Genomic DNA, 26789 nt, shown 5'->3' with positions numbered 1-26789 from the left:
AGCCGTAAAACTTGGAAGGGGAGAGAGAGAGGGCAAAGGGAGAGAAAAAGTTAAAATGAAATAGGAAATAAAATTAGGTCTTAGAGATCCATTTTCTTCTCTTCCCATAGGCAAAACTGTGCCCTCCGGGCTGAGTTTTGCCCTCAATGTGTCAACAGCAATCCCTGTAAGGCGGTTCCTGGGAGTCTCTCAATCCTGTTGGTCCAGAGGCGTTTCACTTCTACGGCCCCTCCTCCCTTTCCTCCTGCCAGCCAGCCAGGTCCTGCTCACCGGAGGCAGTTCACCAAGGATTTGGTTACACTTTCAGCCCCAACGAGTGCTCTATTTCCCTAACTACTGAGCACTCTCGCTGTCATTCATCTAAGCCCCAGTGCTGTGGAGCTGTAGTCTGGGAGTCAATTGTTTAATTTTTCCGGACCCCTTTGGTGGGCACACCTTTGGAATCTGGCAGCTAAGACCATTGGTGTCGCTGCTGGTGGTAATAGGAGTTGGGGGTCTAGGATCCCCTCTACTTCCCTCAGCCCCTTCAGTCACAACCACACTGCTGGCGGTAGGAGGTGTTGGGGGTCTGGAGTGTCCTCTGTTTCCCTCCGCCCCTACCGTCACTCCCTCTCAGTTCGCGGTTGGGGGATTTGGAGCTGGGGAGTCTTCTCTGCTTCCCTCTGCCCCTACAGTCATGCCCTCGTCATTGGCAGTAGGGGGAGTTGGGGGTCGAGAGTCCTTTGGCCCTTAGGGTCACGCCCACGGAGAGATTTTGAAGTTTCCCGGTTGTTTGTATCTGGTGTGGGTAGGAGTCACACACCTGCTAAAGTAGATTCCTCTGGGAAGGAATCTCTTTGGCCGAACTTTGGTGACTTCCCCTCTCTGCTATGGCGGGCCCCTGGCTCCTTGCCGGAGTGTCTGAAGGGAGGGGTGAAACTGGCTTGTCTCTGGTCTGACACAATCTCTGGTGTTAGTTCCCAGTTCGCTATTTCGTAAAGGGTTGGTTATATTCCCTTCATGCTGTCTCAGGGGGGGAGCCGTTCGCCGGGTTGGCGGGGCTATCTGCTGGGCCAGGCGGGGACACTTCTCGCTGCGCTGGGCTGCCGGTAGAGCCGTGCAGCTGCGGCCGCGTGGCTAAGATCCGGGCAGGTGGAGTGGCCGTTCACTGAGCGAGAGCGGGGCCTCTCGGGACAGTGAGGTGGCGGGCGCCGTCTGCGGGTTCGGGCGGGCCGCGCTGCTCGGGGCCTCCAGCCGCTTTCTGAAGCCGCTGGTGTCTGCGGGGCTGGACCTCTGCGCCCACGTGGCTGGCCAAGATCCACTTGTCTGGGACAAACTGACACTTCTAATAAACCTACCAATTCCCAGCAGGTCCCCTCTTCACGGAATTTTGCTAGAAGTTCCTCAGTAGGTAGACTGCCGCTGTTCCAAAGGGTCTTTCTGATCCCGTTAATGTGGAGACATTGGAATCGCTGCTTCCTCGCTGGCGGCCATGTTGGATCCCCGGATTCAAATTTTCATTACAAAATTTATTAATTGTAGAATCAAAGTATTATCATATCTGTTAAATTTTTAATCATTTTTACCTAAGAAAGATTTAGTCATTCCAAAAACATGTTGAAATTTTTAATAACAGAAGGCTATAAATATCTGTGTGATCTTGTCTGTTATTTTGAATGTATTTCATATATGTAAACAAATAATATTTTATGATTTTTGAACTATATATCTTTGTTTAAATTTCTTGTTTAAATTTTATAAAGAAAGTAGAATGTAATCCCAATTGTTATACATACATAAAATACAGAAGGAAATTTTGTAAAAAATACTGATTTGGGGAAAGAGAATTTAGATTAATTGTACCATTTATGAAAAACAACATTATGAAATTTCACAATTCTGGAACTTCTTTTTCTAACTATAGTTTCCACATTTGTAGTCTAGGGAAATAATAATGCAAAAGCAATAATTTATCAGAAGTTAATTTGCAAATTAGGTGGAATTATGTACAGAAATGTTCAGTTTAACTTTTAGCAGTTAGCAAGTATTTAATAAAAATTTGCTCTTAGAAAGTGATTAATTTATTATCACATTTTTACTTGAAAAAATATTATTATTAAGTGCATTCAATGTATCAGACACTAAAGGTAAAGCTCCAAACCAGACCAAATCCCTGCTTTGTGGTTGTAATATTCTGGTGAAGAGGTGGAAAGGCAGATAGAAAGACAAAATGTTTGTATTTAATTTATATTTATCTCTTTGTAGTATGCTAGTCATACATTAATTATTATTATGTTATATTAGATTTGGTTGCAAGGATATTATTTTATTTACTATAATTGTCACATATTTGGATACATACTTTAGTATATTAATAAGAAATTATATTTAAATTCTATGTTGTCTGTAATACCAAACCATTGAATTATCAGGATCATCATTCTGATCTACATTACATTCTTTTTTTATCTGTAAGACTACTTCTAATTTAGCAAATATGGATAAAACATTAGTTTGACTTTAAAATATTTAATTTTAAAGATGGGTATGCTAATTGCCCTTATTTGATTACATAATGTATATGTGAGTCAAAACATCAAATTTTACCTCACAAACATATACAACTATGTGTTTATCAAAAACATTTCAAATTTAAAAGAAATCACCTTATAAAAATTAAAATGGTACTTAAAATGTGAAAATTATACTTAAATAAAAATAAAAATTAAAAATATCATAGATTATTTATCTACAGTATTAGGAAATCTTCTTTGTATGGCATTTGCATCATAGACCAAGCAGGCAATGATAGTACAGTAGAGTTGCTAAATTGTTAAAGGTTTCTAGATGCATGCTAACGATTGCCTATGAGGCTGGGGAATATATAACTCAGTGATAGAGCGATTACTTAACATGTGCAGGACCCTGGGTTCCAGCCCAGAAATACAAAAAGCAAACAAAATTATGGTTTCTTTTCCCTAACTCTTTACTTTGAAATCTGCTGGCTGTTCCCAAATAATAAAGTAATGGTTGTTCTCTAGTGATGAAGTTGTTATGGATGGTTATGTGGTAATGTGGATGTCATACCTGCCTAGTTCTTAACAAAGAATCAAACTTTTTTTCTCTTTAGTCAATAAAGTTTTCAATTTATGTAAGTCTTTTCTTCTTAAATAGCATATAAATGTGCACTTAATTCCTAATCCTTTTTCTATAATACAAGTTTCCAAAGACATTTAAAAGCAAATAAATAATTTTTCAGAGGTATTTTAAATTTTGTAATATTTAGTATGATTTGGAGGAGTTATAAATAAACTTGAAGACTTAATTCTTCAAAGTGGGATGATTGTAACAATAGCAAAGAAAATTTCAAGTAAAGGGAGGTAGCTAAAAGCGATTATGAGTCAGTACTGAGAGAAGAAAATTTGAAAGCAACATGGTAGTTATTAAATCCACTATCAGCTGTCATGAGCCAGGTTGACTGTGTGTATGAGGTATGCACGTTTGAGCATATGAGGGGACTGGTCTGGCACTGCACGCTGATTGGGCTATGCAATGCAAATACGCTTTTCCTCTTGCTCTTCCTGCAATCCCACACTGCACCTGAGATAGGTGTGACTTGCCAACATGTCAATGGATCTGCTGACCACAAGACATCACCAAGCAAGACTCCACCCTTCGAAACCCTACCCCTTGTCTTGTTTGGGTAGAATATTCTATCAAAGGTCTTCTCCCCAATAAATAGGGTGGGAGGTGGGGTTCGGGTGTGAGTGAGCACACCTATTGCTCTTTCCAGCACTGCTCAGCTTGGAGCTGACCTCTGCAGTCAAAGAGCCGTCCCTGACCCCAGAAAAACGTATTTTGTGATTTTGTGGTCTTTTTGTTGCCAGCCCAATTCACAAGGAGTGACACTGATTCCGTTGCCTGCGTGGGACATGAGCAACAATCAGCATTATTTTTATTTATGATGATGATATAACTCACGTGTGTCAAACTTACTGACTGAAAGCATACATGTTCCATCATACAGGGTCAAAAATGACTACATAAAAAGCACAGGTGTTGATTAGACAATCAAATGGCATACAAGTGACATCCTATGGTTGGTTAAATCTATCAACTTAGAATGAATGAATAAACAAATCTAAAATCTGTATTGATGTAAACATGATATTTAAAATTGAACATCCTGATTGATGTCAAACTTATTTTGTTAAAGACAGAAAATAGTACACAGAAGATCATTTGAATTTCTGGTTTTATTTGCATGCTAATTTATCGGAGTTGTGGAAAATTTAAAGCAATCCACTGACTGTCAAGATGTTATAATAATCATATGTGAGTTTGTGCAAAGTGGAAAATCCAAAATATAACTTAAATTCACAGAGCCACAGACTGTCTGAGTAGGGGTATGACCTATTCACTTTTTATGTGAAGCTGTGATTTGAAATCATGATATTAGTCTCATTAAAGAAACAACCATGACCTCATCTTTATGTCTGGACCTTCCACAATCGAGCAAAGCAGCCTCCACCTTAAACACTAAAAACCCTAACCGCATGAATTACAGAAGTAGGCATTTTAAGATCTTGTCTGTCCACGCATCACTTTCTTTTGCTTTATTTGGTGAAATTCCTCGACAAAACTTTACCCTGATTTAAATTTGACTTATATTCTAGCTCTGCACCTGAATATCAAAATGAAGTTAGAAACACCTCACATGAAGCTAGCCAGTCTAATTAAAACCTTGAAGGATAATCTTAAGGAGGTTTATAATGCTACCTACCAATCATACTATACTCCCCTAGTACATTCACTCCATCTTGACATGTTTTTGTAGATAATTAGTTCATATTTATAACTCTCCACAAACTCCAATAACCTCCTCATGTTCTGAGCTGAAATACTGTAATATTTTATATCTTATCCCTTTACATTCTTGTTTTATCAACTTACACTCATGAATTTTGGACACATTTCCTTCAAACAACTGACAGGACTCTTACACAGTACAGAATGGTAAGAGAGGATTCAAATGTGTTTGGACACATTAATTAGCAACATAAATATATTACATATGATTTGTGCACCTGGGAGGAACTCTTGGATGAGATGAGGAAATGCAGCTGCAATTATGTCATGAATTGTCCGATCAGATATCAAATGGTGGAATAAACTTTTCATTCATTTGAAATGTGTAGTGGTATTACAACTGAGAAATAAGATCATCTCCAGCTTAGGGAATGCCAGTAAGAAAGATAATAAAAGAGGACCAACTAAAACTGAAATAGATATCAGTTATGAAATCAATAGACTCTTAATTGACAAAATGATTCTTTAATTTACATAGAAAAATAATCCTTGACCATCTAGAATTGACCAATATTAAGTTACAGTCATTTGGTAGAACAGAGGAGTAAGATAAAACCTATTTTGAAACAAAGACAATGGATTATCCTCTACAGGTGTTTTATTTTGTTTTGGGTTGTACTGGGGATTGAACCCAGGGTGCTCTAACACTGAACTACAACCCAGCCCTCCCCACTGCAACACACACCTTTTCACTGAGACAGGGTCTCCCTAAATTGTAAATTGTAAATTATGGAGAGGTGGCCTGTAACCTGCCATCATCCTGCCTCCACCTCTGGAGTCACTGGAATTATTACAGGTGTGCACTACAGTGCCCAGCATGTTTTACACATGTTGACTCCTTTTTCCCTAGTAGGCATTTTTCATTATAAAACAAATTCAGAGTGAAATATTTTAAGAAATATGCATGTACCTTAATAACAATAATTCATTTAATAATAATGAATTAAAGCAATAATGCTTATTTTTCCACATCTACAATTTAATTTGTGGAAGTTTAATGAATAAAGAAAAGCTGTACTATATTTCTATTAACAGATTTGATAGTTATTTATTAATGCATAATCCTAGCTGACGTGAAAATTAATGGTTCCAACTGGTAGTGAAATTATCCAAACTGTACTAGTCGCACTTGTACTAATTGACGTTTACATATTTGACATGCTCTGAGCATGGCTTGTACTCATACTGATGACTATGGATGCATCTAGGCAGCTACAGCCCATCCCCAATTTTATTGAGAAATACTGCAAATTGTAATACCCTCAACCTAAAATGAGGATACAGAGAGAGGCTTCAATTCTTCAATTAGAATAATTAATTTGGAAATAACAGAGGGATTATAACCATAAGCATATTGGGGGGGGGGGGCTGAAGCAGGCAGAAACTTGTTAAGAACAAGAAATAAGTGTGCAGGCAGGTTGTTTTCAAGGAAAAATTCATTGGTTACAGGGACTAATCACAGGTAGTGATTTGTGAACTTGCTAGTGCTAGGAGAGGGTCTTCACAGAAAAGCTCTGACTACAATGTTATGATTTAGTAAGGCTACTTGCAAGGTTTTGGTAAGGACTGCACTGGAAAGACGTCCTCATAGAAGTGGCCTTAGGTGGAACATTGAAATTTGACTAGGTGTCTAGAGGTTTGGACATTGTGATTTAGCTAGAGGTTTTTGTTTTGTTTGATTTTTGTGATTGTTGTTTGTTTGCTCTAGTTCTTGTTTTCAGGAAATAAACACAAGGACTATCCTTTCATGGTCTCCCAATTCAATTTTGTTAGGGTTGATTATAAATCTCCCCACTTTGATTCTCAAAACTTTTGTAAAACTCTGGCCTACTGTTGGGACCTTTTACCTCCCTTGGGACTTCGGCCATTATTGGGTGTTGGCTGAGGGGGCCTCATGGTTTAGCATTTCCATATATGTGACCTGGCTGGATCAGCGTTCATGGGTTTTTGGCCTGCTATGGAGCTTTTGACTTTAGTCCCGCTTAATGGTTTAATCTGAAATCTGCCTAGGCCCCTTAGTGATAGTGACTTAACTGCTCCTTATTGGTTCTTGCTACTGTCTCTTTTTTTTTTTTAAATCTCAATAATAATACTTCCATTTTATTTTTTATTTTTTTTTAAAGAGAGAGTGAGAGAGGGGGAGAGAGAGAGAGAGAGAGAGAGAGAGAGAGAGAGAGAGAGAGAGAGAGAATTTTTTTTTAATATTTATTTTTAGTTCTCTGCAGACACAACATCTTTGTTGGTATGTGGTGCTGAGGATCCAACCCGGGCTGCACGCATGCCAGGAGAGCGCGCTACCGCTTGAGCCACATCCCCAGCCCTACTGTCTCTTCTTAGTCCCTCCTATCACTATATAACCTTGTCCCTGACCAATAAAATTGAGATTATTATATCTTCACGGTTGACTCATCTCCCAGCCCAGGTTGGGTGGCAGCCTGATCGCGATACTTACCCTCTGGCTCAGCCCAGGAGACACTAGCTGGTCTAGTGCGCTTCACTACCTCTGTCGGAGGACGGTTCTGACAGTAGGTGCCTCGGAGACCTGAGGCTGGTCTCCCATGTACCCTTGTCGCTGGGGGCGAAGCCTATAGTAATAAAAATGACAAAGATTAAAATTAAAAATCACAATGTAAGTTCACGGTTTTTAATTGGACATTGCCCACCGCTTTTTTTCTATATCCTTTCTCTAGGCAGTTTTGTCAATGTGGCTCAGAATGTGTACATAGTACCTGAGACTATGCAGTTTTGCCACTACATTTAAAAAGAACAATTTTCAAAAAACTTCCCCTTTCCTTTGTTTTCCTGTTACATACCTAAACTAAGTTGATAGCTTTCAGAGGTATGATATTATTGTCATAATGTGTTGCATTTGTTGTCTCTTTGAGACTGAGATGTTATGAGAAACATATTACACAAGATATTAACAAAATCTTGTATATACCAGATAAAATATGATTAAATATTGTCTTAGTCATAAATATTTATACAAACACCATGTGCATTATTCAATAACATTTATGGGATATCACATATTCATTATGATAAACTATTTTCATTTTTGACCCTGTAAAATATTGTCCATATTTACACAATGAGTACAAATCTTATACCTAAAATATGATACATATGTGGAAGTTGTGTTCTTAAAAAATGTTTTCACTGTTGTGTCACACATGGATTTCTTTATATATTTTGAAAAATCGTTGCTTAGTCTTTTGAAGATACATTAGCACCTGCAGATATTGTGATAGTGCATCAGCAACTCATGATAGTAAATTGAAGAGTCATAAACAGGTATTTAGTATTTATGTGCAAAAATAATTACATCAATTGATTCCGTCTTAACTTTTAAGTGTTAACTCAAAGTCACATTTCTTATGCGACAGAATGAATGGCTGACCTGTTCTCAATGTATCTAAACTATTCTTTTAGTACTAATTAAAAATTTTAGTTGCTAAAAGAAAATGGTTGTGATAAAATTATATTACCTATGGAGCTTAATCTGGAAATGTGAAGTAAGGAGTTTTACAGGAAAATGATGAATAATATTTTGTTTGATTTTTATAGTATGCATGTGAGATTTTTATAGTATGTATTGTTTGATTTTTATAGTATGTATGTAATATAATTATATATATATATACATATACATATATATATATATGTGTATATATATATATATATTAGTTATCCATGCACCTTTATTATATTTATTTATATGTGGCACTGAGAATCAAACCCAATGCCTTACACATTCTAGGTAAGTGCTCTACCACTAAGCCACAACTCCAGCCCATGTATGTGATTTTTCATGAATTATCTGAAAATATATTTCTTTCTATAATCCTTTTTGAATATTTACATAAATTAGTAGCAGGATACTATGTTGATAATATGGAAAAATGAATAAATTTTTGTAAGTGCACAGCAACTTAATGAGTATGTAAAAATATGGCATGCCTGTTTTATAGAGTAGTACATCTAATATTTGTCGAGAACATACTGTGTGATGCATGTGTTTCTAAGTGCTTTGCATACTGATGCACTTAAGATTAAATTAATTTAATTATCTTAACAACTTAATGATGTTGGCATTATTTTTGCCCAATTTTACAATTTAGAAAACTGAGAAGGACATCAATAAACATAAGCTGATTGATTTGTTAGAATAATGTTTGCCTGATCATGTTTCTGTGCACAAGATTTGGTGAAAAAATTATATGTATTCAGTAATCATTTTTTCACACATGATCTTCAGAAATACCACATTTTTCAGATTTATAGCTAAAAATCATATTTGTAACTAAAACCATCTTCAGCAAACTATTGGCTTATTTATCTCTCCTTTCTATAAACAGATAACATAATTGCTCAAAGATATTACATTTTTTTCAGATTTTTCCAACTAAAATTCCTATGGTTTTATTTCCCAGAAGTTCAAATTACATGTTACCATCCTGCTACCATTGTTACCTAATCATATAAAGATACATCATTTCATCTTTAGGGCAATAATACCTTTGTATTAGTAAAGCATCTCATTTCTTAGGAACTTCGATTAATTACAGAATTTAATGAAATGTTCATAACACAGATAACATTAGTAACATTGATACTAGTTCTCAAAAAATTGGATGTAGCACTAACTTAGCTCTTCAATATTAGCACTATGTTATTGAGTATATATTGCATAAGCAATCTGTATCCTAATTGTCAATCTTTTCACTAGCTTGAGCTAATTGTAGTATTTTTTCTTTAATAATTAAATCTGTATAGTTTTATTACAATGTGTATTTTCAATTATTGTAGCAACAGGTTTCTTTTATGCTGAGGTTTTATATTTATAATTAATAGTCATTAATTAAGAATGAATGTTAAATATTAACTGCTAATTTCCATTGAAATGACCAGGGTTGATATTTTTCCTCTGCTATTGAAATATATATTGTGTGTAATAGTAATTTCCATACTATCTTAATAACTTTTCTGTGGATCTACAATTGTTTAATTCTTTTACAAATTGTCCCTTCACATTAAGACCAAGATGATTGTCTTACAGCTATGGTATCATTAAACAAAAGAATTGCCTTAATTAATATTTGTTTTATACAAATTAAAATAAAAACAAACCAAAAAATATTTGTTTTATGATTGTTATATATATTTGTCCCTGATAAGAAGATGCCAAATCTATCTAGTCAAACAATGATACTCACTACCATGAAAGGGCCTCAGAAAACTAGGTAATTATTCTTCACATCATTCTTTAAATTCAACAAGTCAGTGGATACGCCTTAGTGATTATTACTTCAAAGATCATGTTAATAAATGCTTGATGCACCCCATGCCTCTTTCCAACACAAAATTTGAAAATATTACAAACCACATTCTGAAGAAAGATGTCAACTCACTCTTATCTCTACATCCTTATAACTAACAAAACCTTAGAACAAGGTTTCCCAAATACATAGGAAAATTCCAGAATGTATTGGTCAAATATTAGCAGACTTAAACAGCATAGCACTCCCTTTTTAAAGGGAGCTATATATTCAGCTTTTATCTTATATATTCACTTATTTATGTTTTGAAATAATTTTTTCCTTTAATGTAAACCACCTGAAATTCTTAATTAGTAATGCAAGAAGGTTTGTATTATCACTCTTTGTTTTACACTTGAGGTCACAAATTATCTTCTTTTTCTCAGAACCCTTTCTTCCTGAATGAAGTAGATTAGTGATTAGTCCAAATTCAAGTATTTGTCTCAATGTGGGAAAAACAGAACATTCCACTAGATTTTTTTTTCAGTATTATTGCACTTATAAACATTTAATGTGGCCTTATTTAATATAATTCTTCTTTTAATTACAAATTCTGTGAACTCTGAGCTTTTAAAATTCCCCAACTCTGCACCATGTTGACACCCAGCAAAACCTGTATCTTCAAAAATATCTCTATCTCCAAACCATGAGCTTCAGAATTTTCAGAATTTGAACAAATTATATTACTCTACCAGCAACACATGATTCTTTCAACTAAATACCCTAAAAGTTTTCAATTATCAGAGTAAAGATCATATATAAAATATGGGTTACTCTAATACAAACTTTTCATAAAAACTAATAGAAAAGAATTGAAAAAAATCAAAAGGATATGATTGCTATATATATTTAAGGGCAAGAGTATGTGAAGATAAAATTTTATTACATTAAAGAAAATAATTTAAAACTACAGGAAATCTCAGTGGCATTATCCATTCAGTGTTTTTGTCACAGATCTTTTATGTTTTCCCTTTCTAAACAAAATTCTAGTCTTAAGAGAATAATAACAATGGTTAATTGGGAGTTACAGTTATTGTGTTAGGGTATCTAGTATGTGAGAACTTCAATAACCCAGAGACATCACTGATAATAAACAGAAGCTACAATTTAAGAATCTGTTATTGATTCAGAATGTTTCCAGATTTGTTCTGGGTCTATGGAGATTTATTACATAAACATGTACAATTTTCTAACAATTTAATAGAAGCACAGCAATTTCTATATGCTAAGAGCAGTTACTGCATTTGCAGACAGCAAGATTCAAAGGTAAATATTTCTGAAGCTAGGAATACAAAAGCAAGTTTCAAAACACCAGTTTAAACAATCTTGCAGGCACTAACAATTGTACTATGAACAGAACACCTTATGATAGAATTTTGCTGTAAGAGTTAAATATTCAAAATGTAATGGTAACTTATCTTATGTGTAACTTGTGGGTGTGGCACTCAACGGGGAGATTGTTGAGGAATGCAAGGTCTGTTTAGAGCATCCACTTATTCTTTTATGCAAAACATGTTAATTGCAAATATGATATAAAGAAGAAAGTTACAATAATTACTCTCCTCCATGGATCTTATTTGTTACAAATAGGAAGAGGCAAAAAACAAGTAAAATTATGAAAACATAGAGAAATATGTTGTAACTGTTATGGGGAAAAATCATAAATGTAGTACAAAATATGAGGTGGGAGCTGAAATTTTAGATTAGGAAAGGAAAGGCTTCTCTGAGAAAGTAGAACTAGCATCAAGACCTCAAGAATACAGAGGATTAGCAATGTGAATATCCAAGGGGAGAATCTTTTACGGAGAGAAAATGCTTTAGAAAACAGCCCTGAGGTTTACCCAGGCATGACATATTTGTATATGAAAATAAGCCACTGTGGCTACAGAAAAGTGAGAAATAGAGAAAATGATAGTGTATCAGAATACACAGATTAAGGGACTCCCTGTTTAAAGCCTGATGTAATATTGGAGTACATTTCTAAACAGGAGAAAATATTGAAAGAAGTCTTATTGAATTAATGTAGGTTATAATTAATAGTGACTTGAAACAAAATGGCAATGGGTTTGGAGAAAATTAAATAATGAGAATATTTTAAAGCTAGACTCTATCTAAACAATGGTATGATTTATTCAAGGTATGTTGTAAGAGTGAGGGTAGCTAGTGATGACTCAGAATTTCTTGACAAGCAGATGAATGAAGATGACCTTTAATGAAAGAAATGTACCAATTGCTACTTTGGGGGAGGTCAATTATGCATTGAGTAGAGAGCTTACATAGGTGGTTACATATGGAGTCTGGAGTTCAAAGAGAAGTGTTTGTATCCAGTTGTATAATATCTTGAGATTATCAGGAGGGTATATTTTTGTGGAAAATGGATGCTAATTAAGTTACCAAATAAGCAGGGGCTGAAATAAGAGTGTGGCAGTTCTAGAGATTGAGTAATAATGTCATAGGCACAAAATAAGTCCAGATTAAAATTAATATCAGCATTCCACATATAAAAATGTGTGTGTTAGGGGAACCATGGAAGTTGGATTAGGAGCCAACATGGTTTAGGCTGAAAACAAAGTGATGACTTCATTACTTGCTTTTATAGTTTTCGCCAGTACAGAAAACAGCTCTCTGGGATTTTAGTTAATCTTATTTTCTTGGTATCCATAGTCATAAGTAGCAAATAATCTCAATTAGTTCTTTATTTTATATACCCTAATGCAAATTATTGTATCAGTATCTAAAGGAAAACACACAGAGCTGGACACACTCTCTTTCACTCACACAAACACACACACACACACACACACACACACACGCACACAGGATTGCTCCCCATTAAAATACATTACATTCTTTAATTTTCATTTTGCTTTATCACTTCTGTTGTATTATTTCATTTCCTTATTGTATCCATGTTCTCTTTGGATAAGTCAGTTGTGAGGCTCAATCTGTTTCTTTTAAAATATTTTTATCTGTATAACTATATCCACAGTCATATCCTTGTATATCTTTACATATTTTAAAGCTATCTCTATTTTTTATTTCAGCATATTTATGTTGTTGATGATGATGATGATGATGAGTGTAGTGCTTCCTTCCCTTTTGTTGCATGTATGCTTCTGGATTTCTGGAATGATGTCTTTTGTAGTTTTGAAAAAAAAAAAATCAACCTAATCTTTACAATATGTTTGCCATATTTTCACTTCTTTAACATTGGATGCTAATTATTCTTATATAAACCTTTGATTGTTTCTTTATTTTAAATTCACATTTTACATTTACTTAGCATCATGATCAGACTGTGACATTTAGCAATCAACAGTATGGGTACAAAAAAAAAGTTTCCATTAAACCCATGGTTGGAATGATTTACACTTTCCACAGATCAGAAACTAAAATAACCTGTTATACAATTATCCACAAATACAACCTTGACGGTTTTTTGCCCACACACATGAGTAATGTCTAAACCATGTCTTCTTGAAGCAGCTAGTCCCTGCTGTCACCTTCCTTGGCTAAGCTCACAAATCTGTTGTAACCTGTAGCTTCCCTGTCATTCTGGCTGACCTCTCCTGCTTAGCTTTGTTTCCTGCCAATATTAAAACCTTCTGCCACCTACCATAGCTACTGCTGCTTCCGGAACCACCAGAGTCACTTTGGTTTCGTGACTTGGCAAAGTATTGGCCTCCACCTCCATGAGGGACAGAGCTTCTGCCTCTAAAGTTTTCACCCTTCATGGATCCAAAATCTGACGACTGACTGTTGTTATTTCCAAAATCATGGTAACTTCCTCTACCTCCAAAATTGCTTCTGACATTACTGAATACATAGTAGCCATTCCCTCTGACACCATATCCACCACCACCACCACGGCTGCCACCAAAGCCACAACCACTGAAGTTTCCTCCATGATCAAAATTGTCATTTCCAACAAAACTACCTCCAGGACCACCACCAAAATTTCCAGAACCACTTCGACCTCTTTGACTGGATGAAGCACTAGCCATTTCTTGATTTTACAGGATTTTCCCCACTTGACAGTGGCCATTCACATGGTGTTTCTGAATGACATGGTCGTCAAAAGTTACGAAAGCAAAGCCCCTTTTCTTTCCGCAGCGGTGGGCAGTCATAAATTGTATAACTTCCATTTTCCCTTAATGTTCAAAATAATCTCATAGGTGATGTTCTTCAGTCTCTTTTTTAATGCCACCAACAAAGATTTTTTTCAGTTAAGTGGGCTCCTAGTCTTTTGAGAATCTTCTCTTGAGACACCTCTCTTTGCTTCCACAACTGTTCCATCCACCTTCTGTGGTCTTGCATTCATGGCTGCATCCACTTTCTCCAGAGTGGTATAAGTCACAAACCCAAAGCCTCTGGAGTGCTTGGTGTTTGAGTCTCTCATTACACAGTCTGTGGACATTTTCCATTGCTCAAAATGGCTTCTCAGATTCTTGTCAGTAGTTTCAAATCTCAGTCCCCCAATAAACAGCTTCCACAGTAGTTTGGGCTCTTTAGGGGACTCTGATTTAGACGTGACAGCAGTAGAAAGAGAGACTTTAACAGTGTTTTCTCAGTGGCATCCACGGACAGAAGCTTGATCCTTTTTAAGTTTCTGTTTTCTTCACTCCTCTTCTATTCTTGTGTACACAGTTTTCTTTGGAAATATTTCCTTTGAGCAGTCTTTAGATTATAAAACTGTATTTATCTGGTTCTTTTTTGTGATATTTATTTATTTATTTATATCAAGATTTTAGTGCTATACTTTCTATTGTTCTTATCATTAAAGTTAATCATTCTCAAGCCTATCCTGTCTTTTATTGCTTTGTTTGCAGTAAATGGTGTCTTTTGTAAAATTCTATGTCTAATATGAAGAAATACATTTAAGTATCTTCTTAATTACAAGATGTATTTTCAATTATTAGAATTCTGTAAATACTACGAAAACTAGAGTTTTGGGCATTCTATTTATTTTTAATTAGATTAACAAATTCCCAAATTAATATGATAAAACTGCATCCAAATGTACAGGAATAACTTTCTAAAATATTTCATAGCATTTTAGGATACATAGGGCTGCTTTACAAAGTGGTCATTTAAGTGACTAAAAAGAAAAAAGGATTATCTCATGCCATGCTAAAGCACTAACTATAAAAATTCAGCTTTAAAAAAAAATAATTTTATAGTTTAGTCACACTATCTATATGTTTTTAAATTTGTAAATTTCAGAATTTAATAACTTACTTCCATATCAGAGGGCTTTAGTTTGTTTGTGTCCCATTAATAATTATGTGAATAACACAACCAATTCCAAATACTTCATAAATTTCACAATAGAACAAAACTATTATTATTTCCACAATACAGTATTCCATATTTTTTTTATTATTTATCATGTAGATTAGAAATAATTTCATGTTCAGCACTAAACATATATTCTGAATTCATAACAGTATTCAAAATATTGTCAGAATTTTCCCCCTTCTGTAAAGATTTGTGTGGATCGGATCACATAAAATAAATTTTTAAAAAATCAACCATGGTATGTGGCTCATTTTTACTCAAATTTCAGGTAAAACTGATATAAAGTTGAAATAATGTATCTTTTCTTGAAGTTCAAATTATTTGAATGAGTCAACACTTTAATAACTAGTTGCTAAGAGCCATAGCCAAGTAGTATCATGCATGGCATTTTTGGTTGATAGGTGAAGCCAGCAAGCCATTGAGATGATATGATTATGTTATGATCTGCATTCTTATGGATATTAGACCCCTGCTGTCTACGTTGGCCTGCTAAGGGACTCCTGGAGAGTTCCCATTGGTTGGGGAAGTGCGGTAGGAGGGAATTCCGGAGGAGGGACTTCCTGCGTGTGTCGGTCAGCAATTTTCCTGGGAGCGTAAGGGGCATTGGAGGCAGTTTCAAAAATAAAGTTTGTTCCTGCTTGAGTGGCTTGTGACTTTGTGCCCACCCAGACTGCGGCAACTAGTGCTTTGTTTTTGTAAGTACACAAGACTTAGAAAAAATATATTTAAAATACTTTTTTTTATCCAAAAGATATGTTCACTTAGTTATCAGTATAATTACCTTTGTTTTGTAACCTCATACTTAAATAATATTTCTGGGCAGAGTATTCTAAAACATTTTTTTTTTCAAAACAGATATTTATATTTCTTGAAAAGATTTGCTTCAGTTTTTCAAGGCCATACTGATGTTGTCATGATGAGTAGGAAAAAAATTTAAATGTGAATTTTGAAATAATAAACAATAATTGTACACTCAAACCTGAACACATATTACTAAGTTTCCGTTATAAGAGTTTTTAGACTATCACTTATATGCTATACTTAAGTTACATTTTCCACATATATTTTACCTAAGTTTTAATTAACAACCATTTGTTCCACTGATTCAGCCATCTGACAATTTGGTGGCACCATGGCATGGAGCATGTTATAATAACCTGTTAAGCAAAAATCACTGGTAAATTCAAAAACACCTCAGAATGTATGCTTTAAATAGTTAAGAGTCCTGAGACCTGCATGGTGAGCTGGCTAAGGAGAAGTTCTCTGCATTTCCAGGAATGTTCTCATGGTACTATGGTAGGGAACCATCTTCAGAAAGATCTTATTGTCTGAGTTCACTTTTCTGGGGACAGAAGTCACGCATTTTCCAATCTCTAGAATCCAAAAGCATTGTCTTGGCATTACCTCAGCAAGTGGATGTCTTTTGACAGGAGACAAACTTTGACATCAATTGAGACTTTTAAACTCACTGAGAATTATGAGATGGGAAACATAGACTGCAATGTGGAAGGGAGTGTAGGACATTTCTTTTTAAAATGGACAGCTCAGGAGACCTGCTACAGGGTCCAGGAAGTAAATTGCTATGTGTAATTTCATGTAGAACCCAAAGCTGAGGACAGATGTAGTGAGGGTGGCAGATCATGCAGATCATGTTGTCCCTTGCTCCCAGCACAGATCTTTTAAGCTCTAGTACCTCTCCTCATTCTCTAAGGTCTCCAATGACATGCCTTAGCACTGGTATTTGCTCTGTCCTCTGAACAGAAAGCCTATTAAGCTCTGGAGATAACCTCAACCTGTCAAGCTACCCATTACATACTAGCTCATTCCATTGTCCAAAGTGGCTAAGACAAATTCCAAGTTTTCACTCATGTATTTCTCCCACTAGTCACTTGACAAACAAAACAACAGAAAAAGTTGGGAGGTCAATAACCCCCAGCCTTCACTCTGTATTTGGATTCAGTCTAAGAAGACCCAGGCAGCAGCTTTGATTAAAATAATTTGAGATTTTTCACACTTGCTTCCGATTAGGTACTCTGATAGGAAAAATTATTTTTGTTATACACACACACACACACACACACACACACATCCAATCACATATATGACAAATATATATGCACCTATATGATAATACATATTTGATAATATATAGGTCATATATACACATAAAATTTTTAATCTTTTATACATTTTTTCTTCCCTTTTCCCTTTTTTATTTTCACATTTTTTTTTAAAATGTCATCCTATATAATACCCACCTTAATTTGGTTGTGATTGTTGTTAATGTTGTTGTTTATATTTTTTTTATCTTTGGAGGTTTATATTTTTCTTTGTTTTATTTATTTTTTCCTTCTTTCATCTTAACTTTTGCAGGACTGGAGATTCAGGTCAAGACTTCATGTATATCAGGCAGGAGTACTATCACTGAAGTATACTCCTAGCTCCTCCAAGCTGAATTTTACCTAGTTCCAGTCATGACCTAGTCTCATTAAAACATTGAAGGACACCTCAACTTAAAAGTCTAGTAGGTACCAAAAAACTATAATTAACAATCCACCCCTAAGTAGGGAAACTAGGGGAGCCTGATGTCCCACTCTTGAAAAGGCATTCCCACAGCTCCAGAAAAGATGAATAGCACAACTGTTGTGGACACTACACCCATGACATTTCTCAGCACCCATCCTTCCCACATCCTGTCAGATCATGCATTGACAATGAACATGGATATAAGTGCCACAGAATGTGAGTTATATACAGCTCCCCATGAAATCCCAGGATGCACACCAGTGTCTAAACAAGAATAAAATTTCCAGGCCCTTCATCATGAATGGAGCAACCAGGATCAGAATTATTTTCAAGTAATAGTTCTAATATTTAGAATTCCCACAGAAATCCATGCCACCTGATTGGGGTTTCCACTCCCATTGTTGGAGTATCCAAAAAAGGGTACATTTCACATACTCTTTGGTGACACTTCACCCTTCTGAAATAGCAGAGGATGCCACTCTAGTAAGATCTACAACAGAGAAAGATACCAAAACATTACACATTGTGTTCAAACTCACTAATCATAGAAGCTACAGAAGATTACATTACAAAGTCTAATTAGAAGTAAACTCAAAATTACACAACAAACTAATACCTCCACCCCAAAGCTGCTTATTAAAGAGTTACTCACATAAAAGTGGAAGAGCTCACCATCTCAGCAGATGTACAAATCTCAACATAAACACAAGAAATATGAAAAAATATAAGGTCATAGGATAGTACCTAAAGTTTATACATCTACAGAAAGAGATTCTAAAAATGTCAAAGTAAATGAAATGTGAGATAAAAAATTCAAATAAAGATTTTTTTTAAAAAATCAATAAAATACAAGAAATACAGAAAAATAGTTGTATGACTTGAGGAAGAAGATGTAGGATATGAATGAGAAATTCAGTAAAGAGACAGATTTTGCAAAAGAACTAAAGGGACTGTTCAAAATTAAAAGCTGAAAAAGCCAGATAAAAAATTCAGTTGAAAGCTTTGACATCAGAATAGAGCAATAGTAGAATTTGATTCAGACATAAATTAAAAAAAAATAAGAATGAAAAAAATATGTACAATCTTTCAATCACCATTTTAAAAAATTTCAAACATAAAACAAACACAGTTCATTAGCATTCATGAGGAAGAAGAGAAATAGATTGAGAGCATAGACCATTCATTCAAAGAAATAATAAAAAAAAATGCAAATCTTGGGAGGACATGGACATCTAATTAAAACAGACATTAAGAAACCCAAAAATACATGATCAGAAAATAACTCTCCACAATATATTAGTTAAATTGCCAAAAGCACAGGTCAAGGGAAAAATATTTAAATCAGCAAGCAAAAAGCACCAAGTGACAATTAAAAGAAAACCCATTAGACGAGATTACTATACTCAGAAGTTTTCAAAAGGAAATCTAGGATAAGCATAAGATAAGAGAATTCATGACTATAAAACCAGAATTAAATTAAGACACTTAAGGAAATACTACATGCAGAAGAGAAGCATGCAACCATGTGAAAGAATGTATCTCACTAGCCAAGAGGCCTTGCAAATAAGAAACAGTAAAGAATCAAAAATGGTCAAACAATCATCATCAAGCTACTAAGATTAAGTACATAGGAAGAAATATACATAGAACATCCAAAAAACCAAAAGAAAAGGAAAAAGTAAATAATTTTCAATAATAACTTGGATGTAACTGGTTTTAATTATCAAATTAAAAGGCAGAGACTTGCTAAATGGATTGAAAAACAAGAGTCTACAAATGATGCTGAGAAGAAATTCACCTCACCTGCAAAGACATACACAAACCTAAACTGAAAAGATGGAAAATGGTATCCCAAGCAAATGTATCCAATAGCAAGAAGGAATATTTCTATCTAACAAAGTAAACTTTAAGACAAATTCAGAAGAAACAAAGGCTTCTGTATAGTGATCAAAGGATTGGCTCATTCAGACTGACAAAAAGGAAAACTAATTTCCCTTATCAATGCAATGATCATATATTTTCATACACACAAAACCAGAGGACCCAATTTTATAAAACAAATACTATTAGACTTAGAGAAAGTCTCCAATGTAGTAACAGTGAGTAGCTTCAGTCCACCAGTCTTATAAATATATATCTCATCCAAACAAAATTTTCATAAAGAAATATCAAATTTAAATTACACTATAGAATAAGTACACTCAACAGATATCAACCAAATATTCCATTCTTTAGCTGATGAATACATATTATTTTCATCAGCCCCTACATCATTTTCCAAAATAGACTATATATTAAGTTAAAATTTGCAAAGCAAGTATTAACAAATAAAAACAAGTGTTTATATAATGTCTTGCATCTTATCATAATGGAATGAAATGAGAAATCAAAAGCAAGAGAAATTCAGAAATTAAACAACTGCACTCTTGAATGAACAGTGAGTCCATGATGAAATAGGGAGGATTTAAAAAAACTATTAAATGAAATAAAAATAGGAATACAAAATACTCAGATTGGTGAGTTGCAACAAACGCATCCCTAAAAGATAAATCTGTAGTAATGAGTGTCTACATTAAAACTCAGAGAAATCTTGAATAAATAACCTAATCATTTGCCTTAAAATCTTATAAAAACAAGAACAGATCAAATACCAAATCAATAGAAGGAAAGAAATATAAATATCTGAGCAGAAACAAATAAAATGGAGACAACAAGAACAATTAAAATATCACTGTAACAGAATTATTTCTTTAAAATGATAGACATTTGGCCAATTTGGAAAGCAGTATGGAGATTTCTTGGAAAGCTGGGAATGGAACCACCATTTGTCCCAGCTATTCCCCTTCTCGGTCTATTCCCTAAAGACCTAAAAAGAGCATACTACAGGGACACTGCTACATCGATGTTCATAGCAGCACAATTCACAATAGCAAGACTGTGGAACCAACCTAGATGCCCTTAAATAGATGAATAGATAAAAAAAACATGTGGCATATATACACAATGGAGTATTACTATGCATTAAAAAATGACAAAATCATAGAATTTGCAGGGAAATGGATGGCATTAGAGCAGATTATGCTAAGTGAAGCTAGCCAATCCCTAAAAAACAAATGCCAAATGTCTTCTTTGATATAAGGAGAGTAACTAAGAACAGAGTAGGGAGGAAGAGCATGAGAAGAAGATTAACATTAAACAGGGATGAGAGGTGAGAGGTAAAGGGAGAGAGAAGGGAAATTGCATGGAAATGGAAGGAGACCCTCAGGGTTATACAAAATTACATACAAGAGGAAGTGAGGGGAAAGGGAAAAAAACAAGGGGGAGAAATTAATTATACTAGATGAGGTAGAGAGAGAAGAGGGGAGAGGAAGGGAGGGGAGGGGGGATAGTAGAGGATAGCAAAGGCAGCAGAATACAACAGACACTAGTATGGCAATATGTAAATCAGTGGATGTGTAACCGATGTGATTCTACAGTCTGTATACGGGGTAAAAATGGGAGTTCATAACCCACTTGAATCAAAGTGTGAAATATGATATATCAAGAACTATATAATGTTTTGAACAACCAACAATAAAAATTAAAAAAAAAAAGAAAACAGGGATTCAGTCAGACACCAGACACCTGTGTTAACCTCCCTAAAATCTGTGAATATATTACCTTACATTGTAAAGGAAGCTTTGCAGGTGTGATTAAGGATCTTGAGATGGGGATAGCACACTGGATTATCTAGCCACTTGAGTCCTGCAAAAGGGAGATTCTTTCCTGACTCTAAGCAGAGGGAGATGTAGCTACAGAAGAAGGATCCTAGAGATGCAATGTTGCTGCCTTTGAAGGTGGAAGAAGGGGCCATGAATGCAGGTGACCTCTAGAAACTGTGAAAAGCCAGGAAACATTCTCAAGAGACTCATTTTGGACTTGTGACCAAAAGAACTGTAGGAGGCTAACTGTGTTGTTTTGAGCCACTAAGTAGTAATTTCTTACAGACATTGTCATACTGAAGAAAATGCTGAAGCAATTAAAATAATACAATAGAAAAAAATAAATAAAATGATAGACAAAGTTGACAAACCTTTAGCTTGTCTAACAAATAGAAAGAGCGAAAAAGGTAAAAACAGATACCAAGAAAGATACAACAGTGTCCAAGAAATTCAAAGGATCATTAAAAAATACGTGGGAAAACTATGTGCCAATAAATTGGGAAGTACCAAAGAAATGGAAAAACTTGTGAACACATAAGACCTACTAAAATTGAACCAATAATACTTAAAATCATAAATAGATCAAGTAATGAAATTGAGCTCACAATAAATATTCCCAACAAAGAAAATCCCAGAACCAGATGAATTCACTTCTGATTTCTACCAGACTTTAAAGGAAAAAACTAATGCCAGTGCTCCCCAAACTATGCCAAAAAATAAAAAGCTAGGGAACCCTTCTATGCTCATTCCATGAAGCCAATATTAACTTACCACCAAAATCTGACATGGGCATAACAACAACAAAAAGAAAACTATAACCTAGTATTCATTGTGAATATAGACTCAAAAGTTATCAAAAAATACTTTTGAACCTAATGCAATGTCACATTTAAAACATCGTACAGGTTGCATACAGTGATATAGACTTTTAATTCCAGCTCCTTAATTGACTGAGAAAGGAGGATCATAAGTTCAAGGCCACCCTAGGCAACTTAATGAGACCCTATCTGAAAATGAAATTTAAAAGATCTGTGGACTTCTCTCAGTGGTGGAGCACTGCTGGGGTTAATCTCAAGCACCAGCAAAAAAATATAAAAATTCTACAGCATAACCAAATTGTTTTCTTTCCTGAGGCAAGGCTGGCTCAACAGGCACATCAATAAATACAGTACAACATATAAATAGAATCAAGTAGGATAATTATACAATAAATTTAATAGATACAGAAAAAGTCTTTGATAAAATTCAACATCACTTCATCATAAAAGCCTTAAATGAATTAGGATCAGACCTTGGCATTATTAATGTTGTATATGACCAATCCACAGCCAACTTCATACTGAATGGATAAAAACTGAAGGTTTTTTCCTTAGATCTGGAGCAAGTCATGTTAACCCATTCTCAACTCTTCTTAAATATATTAGAAATCTGAGCCTGATCATATAAGAGAAAGAAATAAAAGATACACACATACAAAATTAGCAATTAAAATTATCCCTGTTTCTGATATTATTCTGTACATAAAAGAATTCTGAAGGTTCTACCAAAAGATACTTAGAACTGAAAAACAAATTCAGTAAAATAGTAGGATACAAGATCAACATAAAAAATCACTAGCTTTCTATATAATAGTAATGAACTCATTAAGAAATAAATCAGGAAATCAATTTCACTTACAAGAATCACAAAAATAAAATACTTAGTAATAAATCTAACTAATAATGCGAAATAACCCTCTATACTGAAAACATTAAAAGACTGAAGATTGAAATTGAAGAAGATGCTATGAAGTGTCCATGTATTGGGAGAATTGGTATGGTTAAATGACTATACTGCTATACAAATTGGTCCACAGATTCCATAAAATTCCCATTAAAATATCAATGATATTTTTCACAGAACTAGAGAAAGCTTCCTAAAATTTATATGGAAATATAAAATAACTCATATTGACAAAGCAACCCTGAGAAAATAGTAATGCTGGAAACATCACAAAACCTGATTTCAAAACACACTATGGAGCTACAGTAACAAAAACAGTATGATGTTGACAACCATGAATTCTCAGTAAATTGATTCTCCAAAATGTCCAAAATAGTGCCAAAAATATATATGGAGGAAAAATAAACTCTTCCACAAATTCTGTAGGGAAATGGGATGTCCACATGTAGAAGGTTTAAACTGGAACAGTATTTCTCACTTAGTACAAAAATCAACTCAAAATGGATTGAGTACCTTAAGGCAAGATCTGATGTTTTGAAACCACTAGAAGAAAACATTGGGAAATGTTTAAAGATATTAAACAGAAAACAATTTTCCAGATAGGAATTTTAAAACTAAGGAAACAAAAGCAAGAATGGATAAATGTTATGCATAAGTTTAAAAAGCTTCTGTGCAACAAGAATAACAACAATGACAACAGAGTAAAGTGACAGTACACATAATGTGATAAAAATCATTGTCAGCTATTCATCTGAAAGAGGATTAGTATCTAGACCATAAAGACCTAAACAAAATTAACAACAAAATCAAATAATGCAGCCAAAAAATAGGCAAATGATCTGATCAGACACATCTCAAAGAAAGAGATTAACAATTAAGAAGTACAAGGAAAAATGTTCAATATCTTTAGTCTTAATTGAGATTACATTTCACTTTACCTGGAATGACTATTACTAAGAAATAAAAAATGTCACAATTACTGGTAAAGATATGGAGAAAAAGCTATACTCATGCACTGTTTATTGGGGATGCAAATTAGGACAGTCACTTTTGGAAACAGTATGGATTTTCCTCAAAAAACTAAAAATAGAACTGCCATATGATATAACTACACCTTTCCTGGCTATACAAGTGAAATGAATTCAGCTTTCTAAGAGACTCCTGCATAAAAGTTTATTATGGCACTGTTCACAGAAACCAAGATATGGAATCAGCCTACCAGCTCACCATCAGGTGAATGGATTTGGAAACCACTGCATGTATACACAATGGCATATTATTGAACTCTGAAGAAAAATGAAATCAAGTCATTTGCAGGAAAATGGATGGAACCGGAAAACATTATGTTAAATGAAAAAAAAAAGGACACAAATCTCACAAATATTTCCTAATATATAGAAACTTAAATACAATACAAAACAAACAAATAAAAAAATAAAAAAAACGCTGAAAGTAGATGGTGAACTTGTAGTGACTGGGAAGAGTACTGAAGGAGGGAGTAGCAAGAGGTGAATGGGAGAGAGTAGAAGAAGAGAGTGTATATATATGATTGATGTCTTACAGGCATGCGTGGAAATACCACAGTGAAACTCATGGATTTGTGCTATGTTAATATTTATAATAAAAAATTCAAAAGAATCAATTTCATATGGTTTCAGTTGGAAGCATACATTTACTGTGTTTCCAATCCTAATTTCTGGATGTTTAGAACACATTTTGAAGTCAGTTGTGGTTGCTAAGGTTGCTCAACTTATTAAGGGCAATGAATAAATGTCGGGACTATGGACTCCCAATTTAATGTGCTTTTCCATAGAATATAAGTTCATCCTTTACCATAATTTGATACTATCCTATTGGTATTTATGCCAAAATAGACATATAATGTATTTTAAAGATATGTCTACTAACTTTGTTTTCTTTGGCAGGTCCACTCTACCCCAATTATTGTAAATTAAATATTACTGGGACAGAGTCATGCCATTTTGTTTACTATTGTCTATGAATACTTTAATTCTAGAAAACCATAACTTTATAGTTATAATGGAGACTATATGACCCAATAATTCTAAAATGTTTACTTATGGCTCTTTATAGAGAAAGTTTATATATACATATATGTGTGCTTTCTTTAAAATGAAAAATATTTTTATTTGCTTAATTTCCAATACTTTGCAGGCCATTAATTTTCTTAATGCAGTATAATAAAAATGTATTGCTATAAAAACAACCATATAGTTAAATGATATATCAATGTCACATAGCTATTGTTTATAAATGTTTCATCTTGATCCCTATTCTTTTTGAAATTTATTTCCTCATTTTAACGGTGGATTATAGTTACACATATTGATAGGATTTGGTGTTGCATATTCATACATGTGCACTATATAATAATATAATTTGGCCAGTATCATTCATCAGCATTTCCCCCCTTTTCTCCCCACATCCCACTCCTTAGTCACTTTCTTCTATTGATCTCCCTTTGATTTTAAAGAGAGCCATTCCCACCTATGTTTTCCTCAAAATAATGAATTTGGATCACCCAGTTCCACTGAGTACAACTGGTGAAGAGATTGAATATTAATTCTGGAGCAAAACTTTCAGGGTTTGAATCCCAGTCCTATAACCTACTATTATTTATTTTGTCAAAATACTAATAAGTTTGTTTCTTAGAATCCCCATCTGAAAAATAATACTCATGGTTATAATACAATGGTATTTTTTTCTGCATAAAATATGATGCATTTAGAGCATGACTAGTATATAGTTACATGTCAGTATTAGTTATTATGATTAGTTCTTAATATTTGAAGTATGCATAGACTTAAAGGTACTTTAATTATTAATGATTTAAATGTCAATTTTTTACCATAAATCACAAATATATTGTATCTGTCAATAATGTTGTTCACAAAAAAATCTAAATATACATAAAGAGGTTGAATTTAAAATATTGTTTTAATTCCTTTGGTAAATGTTAAAACATTTTTCAAGGACTATAACCATGGAATGAAAACCAAATTTTAAGATGGTTGTTAAAAAATAGAAACTAAGGACATGTTTCCAAGCAAGGTTGTAGTGCTCTTGAGGAAATCTGCTAGCTAGGCACTGCACCATTTTCTGCTCAATACACGATCTTCTTCTTACAACCATTTTTGTTTGAGCTCTCATTTATAATATACCACAAAATATACAACCCTTTGTTTATAATTGAGCTTCAGTTTACAACACCCAGAGGCAATGGTGCAGGTCACTGGTTCTCAACCTCATCTGCCTTTTTTCTCAGAATTGTTTATATCTTCTTTCTAAATCTCATGTCTACAAAGAATCTGAAGTCCTTCATAAAGGACAAACAATAATTTTTAAGCATGTACTA

The 26789-nt window shown here is 34.2% G+C and overlaps 1 pseudogene across 1 annotated transcript in view; it reads right to left on the bottom strand.

Annotated features, from left to right (window-relative positions):
- Nucleotides 1-1144: 1144 nt before the first annotated feature.
- The window catches only part of LOC308655481 (heterogeneous nuclear ribonucleoprotein A1-like 3), a 64897-nt pseudogene continuing 39252 nt past the window's right edge, over nt 1145-26789 (bottom strand). Inside the window, exons 3-5 of the transcript in view lie at nt 13783-14717; nt 7350-7433; nt 1145-1305 (exon numbers count right to left, since the gene is read on the bottom strand). The product of the transcript in view is annotated as a heterogeneous nuclear ribonucleoprotein A1-like 3 (transcript). The remainder of the gene's footprint in view (nt 1306-7349; nt 7434-13782; nt 14718-26789) is intronic.

Source organism: Spermophilus citellus (genome assembly GCF_964194105.1).
Source record: "Spermophilus citellus genome assembly, chromosome: 9".
Classification (NCBI taxonomy): Eukaryota; Metazoa; Chordata; class Mammalia; order Rodentia; family Sciuridae; genus Spermophilus; species Spermophilus citellus.
The sequence above is the reverse complement of the archived record's forward strand: the minus strand, read 5'-3'. Positions and strand labels throughout refer to the sequence as shown.